The sequence below is a fragment of the Lolium rigidum genome, chromosome 6, assembly GCF_022539505.1.
Source record: "Lolium rigidum isolate FL_2022 chromosome 6, APGP_CSIRO_Lrig_0.1, whole genome shotgun sequence".
In the NCBI taxonomy this organism is placed as follows: Eukaryota; Viridiplantae; Streptophyta; class Magnoliopsida; order Poales; family Poaceae; genus Lolium; species Lolium rigidum.
Window position 1 is genome coordinate 81,142,894 of NC_061513.1, and position 6,909 is coordinate 81,149,802.

The 6,909-nt window shown below is 43.2% G+C and overlaps 1 pseudogene; it reads right to left on the bottom strand.

Annotated features, from left to right (window-relative positions):
* Window positions 1-3,861: 3,861 nt before the first annotated feature.
* On the bottom strand, window positions 3,862-6,899 carry LOC124667244 (annotated as a pseudogene).
* Between the last annotated feature and the right edge of the window lie 10 nt (window positions 6,900-6,909).

The window sequence follows — 6,909 nt, forward strand, 5'->3', positions numbered from 1 at the left end:
GAGCGTGGGTGGCGTGGTGTGACTTCCTAGCCGCGCCACCTGGCCTCTTTTGGCCCTCAGGCCTCTCGAGGTGAGCTTCCAGAGCCCATGCTACTTCTCCCGATAAAAAAGTGACGCTCCAAAATCCTAGTTCAATTTGACTCCGTATAGGTATCTGAAAGTGAAAAAATACACAAAACAAGGTTTTTCTGTTTTGCAGCATTATAACCCAAATAAAGAGGATCATTGGTAAATCCCCATAATTCAATGTAAAACATGGTTTTATCATCATGTATGTTGAAAATATGTGAGAATTTAATATGATAAAGGACAAAGTTCATGTATGCATTTTACATGCATCGACATCCCCAAGCTTAACCTATGCTCGTCCCGAGCATGACGGTGATAAAACAAACATAAACTTTGGAGTTTATAATATATAGTTTCTAAATAATCATGCAAAGTATCACAAGGTTCAATCAATTAATAATGACTGTAAGTAACATGAACTAATCAAGTGATAACTCTTACATTCTATAAAGCATGCATAATAGTAAATAGCATTGTAAGAAACATGAATGATAAGTAATATGAATCATAAAACATGCTTGGAAGAATCCTATGGAATTGTTTGAAGACTCTTTGTCTTCTCTTTTCAGGAATATTTCTTTTGACTCTTAAACACAAGAAAGTAAGAAGGAAATGTATGTGCTAAACCTCCAACAAAATAAAAAGTAAAGATCATAAAACATGATTTTGAGCTATGAAATTCATGTCAACAATAATAGTTTGGATGGGGTACCAAGTATCTCATGTATAAAGATATCTATGTGTCATGAGTTTGACCTCTTATGAGTAAGTGTTGCCTCACTTTCTTAAATGCTAAGGACTACACCTCTTGTTACTCAACTCCGGGTTATCAGGATTTTTCGATATACATGTTTTAACCAAGTATCGTAATGGGGTACCTTCATACCACCTGTACAAAGGACCAAAGGAGATGTGCATCTCAACGATAGGTCATCCATACCGGGACAACATGAACAACAGACGTTGAGCATCCTCTCTAAATCTCTCTCTCACTTTTTTCTCATACTCTTTTTTTTCTTTTCTCACACTCTTTTTCACAAGTCTTTTTTCACACAATTCTTTTTTAACACAACACTTTTTTCATTCTTCCTATTGAGGATGCTCGTTGCTGAAACTTCCACCATGATTAAGCATGGCTTCGGTTAGCGGCCCATTGCTCTTCTCTAACAATGCATGCTTACTTGCTTAAATAACCTCTACTTATTTCACAAGAGATAGCCATCAACAAACAAAATAAATGATGATCAACGCAGGGTGCAATACCCCACAAGTGCAATGTTGAAAGACTTTATCAGTAAACATGGTTATGGTCTATCTCATTACTCATAATCAGTCAAACCAACAACATGCATAGTGGTATTTCCTACCAAACCTTACTTTCTTATGAGCTTTCAATTACACAAAAAGGAAAATTTGAAAAGGTTGGAGGCAAAACACACACATTATACTTGGAATAGCAAGTGCTATGTAGGTAGATATGGTATACATTGGATTTGAGTTGAGCTTAGAAACAAGTCTATGCTTGTGTATTAATTCAAATCTTTTGGCAAGCAAGAGGTCTAAAAACATGCAATAGTATCCGTAGACTATTCATTCATCATCAAACAATGATACTTAAAATTGAACATCTATGTATACTAGCAAGAAGTAACACAGAATAAGGCACATAACAAATCATCACTCTAGTGCATGTGCAATTAGAAATACAATAGACAAAATAAATTTCAGCTTTTAGGCATTCCTTCTTTTTCTTTTAAAAGCATGCAACTTATTTTACTTTGAACATTCAAAGATAAAGAGTGTGGTACATTATCTCATCCATATGCATTATAAACACTTAATATGGCGGTCCTCTCATAAAACAAAACAAAACTAGACACAAATAAAACAAAGAAGCTTCAAGTTTTCGCGAAAATTCTATGTTGCAAAAAAAATAGAGTTTAGATGTGCTCAAACCAGAAGTTTTAGAATGAGTCCAGTCGGGTTGAGTGGGACACGAGCCAGCTCGAGCTGGGCTCGGTGCGAGCCGCACTTTAGCTCGCCGGAAAATGGCTCTGCTCGGGCTGCCTCGTTTGTCTCACGAACCGGAAAATGAGGCTCGGCTCGAGCTTCGCCAAAACTCGGTGCAGCTCGAAGCAGCTCGCGAGCCGAGCGTGCATGTGCCACCGCCAGGTAGGCCCACCTTCCACGGCAGCGGAGAGGAGAGCAGAGATGGCAGGGCGACCAGCGCGTCGGAGCAGGAGGGTGCAGCGAGAGCGAGAAGCGGGGAGATGAGGGCGGAGCAGGCGTGATGAGGGCACTACGGTGACCGGTGGCATGGGCGCTGGCACTCGGCTCACCGCGAGGGCGTCCTCTGTCTTGTGAGGAGGAGCAAGACTAGCGGCGGTGGCCGGTGGCGACATCTGTGGAGGTGGCGCGTGGGAGTTCTATGCGCCGTGGAGAATGCCGATCTGTGGAGCGGCCGTGTGCCCTACCTCCACGCCCGATCTCCTCTCACGGGCCAAAAATTAGCCCACTCTTCCAATTCGGCCTTCTCTGGAGTTGTAAAAAAAACAAATGACGAGCTTTCGAGTTGGCTCGGGCCGAGCCAGACGAGCTTTTAGCCCGATGCGGTCCAGAAAAACAGGCTCAGCTCGGGCTGTGTCTTACGCGGGCCAAGCTCAACTCGGGCCGAGCCAAGAAAAACTCGGGCTGAGCCAAAAGCTCGGCCCGTACGTCCAACCTTAGCTGGTGTGCAGATGCATTTTCGAACCCCGCAGATTCTCGCAAACGGTAAATAGGCATGCCATTACCATCAGACTTTTTTTCAATTGCACAATTGTTGCAGACTTTAGCCTGAAATTTTCAGTTGCACCATGATGATTGTAACTGATATTTCTCGGTTGCCCTTTGGTTGCAACTCAAATTTACTCTTTAAATGTGGATGACGTCTATCTCATTCAGGTGTTTGCTAAGCGAACCCTTAATGTAAACACTCGTCTTACTAAAATTTTCTTCTTCTACTTGCAAACACGCCTTCATTCATATTTCGGATGATGTCAATTTTAGAACTAATCTACTCACACGTAATCATTTTACAGATAACAAATACTTGTGTAACTTCTCAAGCCTTCTTAAGGTTCACTCGTCAAAAACGGCAGGAATTGGAAATTAGTAGCAGCTAGCAAAGCGTGAAGCGTCCCATGGCCGTCGCGGGCGGACAGTGGACACAATCCCGCGGACCCAACCGAGGGGCGAGGGCCCGAACCGCCACACCGAACTAAACCGACGAGTTAGCACAAGAACTGGCCAGAACCAGTAGCACAGAGCCGACAGAGTGAATTTTTTTTTACGATCAGCTGAGAGAAAAGAGTGAGAGTCTAAGGAGTGCAGTTGGCAGAGAAGAGCAGGAGCTGCTTAGGAGCAACGCGCCAGAGTTGCCGGCTTGTGAGCGGCAGCGTCGCGCTAGAATAAAGAACATAGCAATCCAAATATGCAAATAACGCCTGAAAGAACAATTGCTAACAGAACAGAGAACCCAACACAATCTCATGTATCAGACTAGAATCAAATGAACTTTCAAAACATGACATCTTTTAAACCTGATGGAACATTTTCTATGTCATCGCAAATTGTTGCACATAGTCTGTGTTCACCGCCTCACCGGTATCCAAATCATGTATGTTCGGTGTGCGGTTACATTGTTTATAATCAGAACTACAAATCGGTGTTTACACAACAAGGCATCTTATAAACTGACATGGGAATATTTCCACTTGATTCGAACCATACAATATATGGTGATGGAGGACACCATGAGTAGTACAGACAAGCAGCAGTACACACACTATAGCACCACTTACTCCAAATCACAAAGCAACAATACATTATAGGCAGGTTGAGCAATTCAACCCTATGCCGTGGGCTCCTCACGCTGCGCCATCGTGGGTCTTCTTCATCATGCGAGCCCAAGCTATAACCACCCGTACATAAACCTTGTCATACAGCTTGTCAATGATCTGGAAGTAAGCAATCACCCAGGCTCTCCTCGTTAACATTGTGAAAAATACAGTCCAAAGACCCACCACAAATCCTATGCACATCCCAAGGTAGAGAGGCACAACATGATCTGCATCTTCATGACCAACACTTTGCCCTGCACCAGTAGTACTAGTAGAGCAGTTCTTCGAGAGAGGGTAGCCACAGAGGCCCAGGTTGCCGATATAGATGTCAATCTGGCTGTCAAGAGTTTGCAACTGTCGCCCGGACGGTATGGCGCCTGACAAGTTGTTGTATGACAAGTTCAAGTAGCTCAGAGAGGTCAGATCTGACAAACCCGACGGGATTTCACCGGTGAGCTCGTTAAAGGATAAATCCAGGGACTCCAACTGCTTCAGGTCACCAATCTGATTTGGGATTTCGCCGATCAACTGGTTACTTGATAAGTTCAGATTGGTGAGCATAATCAGAAAACTTATCTCCTCTGGAATCTGTCCTGTTAAACTATTACGTGATAGATCAAGATTCACCAGTAGGCGGTAGATTTTAAAGGTATATTCACGTGTTTGGCCTTTCGTGATTACTGGTATGCTCTCCTCGAAAACATAGTCATCTGCACTACTATATAATATGTGTGTCATTGCTTTCAAGTTTGGTAGCGACAATGGTATGGTTCCTGATATATTGTTATGGGCTATGTCCAAATAACGAAGACCATCAAGGCTAGTGAGATTGTCAGGAATATGACCACTGAACATATTTGACCTCACCCTCAAGATTTGCAATTGTGGCATTTTTTTCTGGTAACCACATTGGCAATGTTCCAAAGAATCTATTGTATGAAAGATCAAGGAACTTCAACTGTGATGCACCCTGAAGAAATTTAGGGAATTCACCTGATAGCTCATTGTAGCTCAAGGCTAGACTATACAGGCTAGAACCAAAGTGATCTGCAGAATTTAAGCTGAATACTGAAGAATTGTTATCTGACTCCTTCCAGCACTGCATAACATCTCCTGTTAAACTATTTCCCGATAGGTCCAACCGTCTCAGACCAGTCAATTGGCAAATAGTTGATGGAATGGTGCCCGTAATTTGATTATTTGCGATTAACAACTCCTGAAGTAGTGGAGCTTTCAGATCTGAGGGCAATGACCCTGAGAAAGAGTTCGAAGACAGATTCAACCTTGATATATTTATTGGGAGCTGTGGAACTAGACCTGTAAGATTATTGGACCCCAGATATATACGATAGGCAGACATGTGCTGTAGATTTGTCGGTAATGTGCCACGCAACATGTTTCCTGATGCATCTAAGACTGAAGTTCGTGAAAATGTCACCCAGAACCAATCAGGAATAACATCATCCAAATTTGTATTACCGAGAATAAGAAAATCAATGTCGGTTTGCCATCTAAGCCACTCTGGAAAACGGGGGCCCACTGGGCATGACTGGAAGTTTATGTCCTTTAGTCTAAATGGAGGAACCCAATTTGGTTCAATATCCATTTTCAAGGAGTTATACGACAAGTCCAGAGACTCTAAATTCAGTAAGCCTGAAAAATGCTCCTTCATGAGCACACCATCGAGATTATTGTAACTGAGATCCAACACTGTCAAGTTACCAAGTGCTCCAACTCCCAGTGGTACAGTACCGGCTATCATGTTATAACTAGCGTCAAGAGTAATGAGACTGGTCATGTTCCCAATCCAAATTGGTAGTTTTCCAAACATATTTGTATTATGCATTTCCAATACTTGTATTGTACTCCATGAGCACCTTGGCAATCGATCCATGAATTCCCCTATGCTCGCATGAATGTTGTTATATTCGAACTGCAGAACTTTCAAATTGCACAAATTTTGTAAGTTGCTTGGTATCAAACCCACGATATAATTTTCACTAAGATCTATGACTTCAAGGGACGTCATGTTTCCCAGTTCTTCTGGAATAGATCCATGCCATTCGCAAGAAAAGAGGTGAAGTTCCTTAAGGCTTGTGAGTTGTGAGAACCCAAAACCAGTTGTCATCCAGTGGTGTGTTAAACAAGTTGCCTGATAGATCGAGGACTTGGAGATGTATGAGGTTTGATTTTGAAGAAACAGATACTGCACTACTAGCAATTAGGCCACAAAATCTTAAACGGAGTACTTTGAGAGAAGAAAGCATGTTAACCATGTGAACCCAATCCCGCACATCATGAAGTTCCACTTGGCTCAAGTCAAGATAACTCAACAGTGATAGACGAGACAACCATGCAAGATCCACCGCTTGCAGATCACCGTAAAACCCAGAAACATCGAGATATTTCAAATTTGAGAGATTGCCGAGTTGGGAAGGTATTGTCCCACCAAAATGTGATGACGAGAGGTTGAGGTACCTTAGGTTTCTGAGAGAGCCGATGGACACAGGTATGCTAGTGTAGTTGAAGTAGTTCCAACTCAGATCAAGATATCTCAACTGTTGTAAAGAAGCCAAAGAGGGGCTCATCTCGTCGTCCGACAGGCTCAGGCTGTTATTGTCGTTGTGATGCGTATTGCGGAGGTCGAGCCTGACGACATGGATTGTTCTGTTGCTGCACCTGACTCCCTCCCACTGACAGCAATCTTCGCCATGCCATGACGAGAGACGGCCAGCAGGATCCAGAAGGCCTGCCTTGAAGGACAAAAGCGCATCCCGCTCCCTGCTGATGCAGACTCCAGTACCACCTGATATCCTCGCTTGAGCAAGGGAATCCAATTCGGACGGTGCTACATGGAAAATCAACAGGCAAAGTATCGCTGCAGCTGCTCGGGCGAGATGCCCAAACTCAGCCATATTGGTGAGACGAAGGAGGGGGCAGCAGACTGGAATGGCAATGG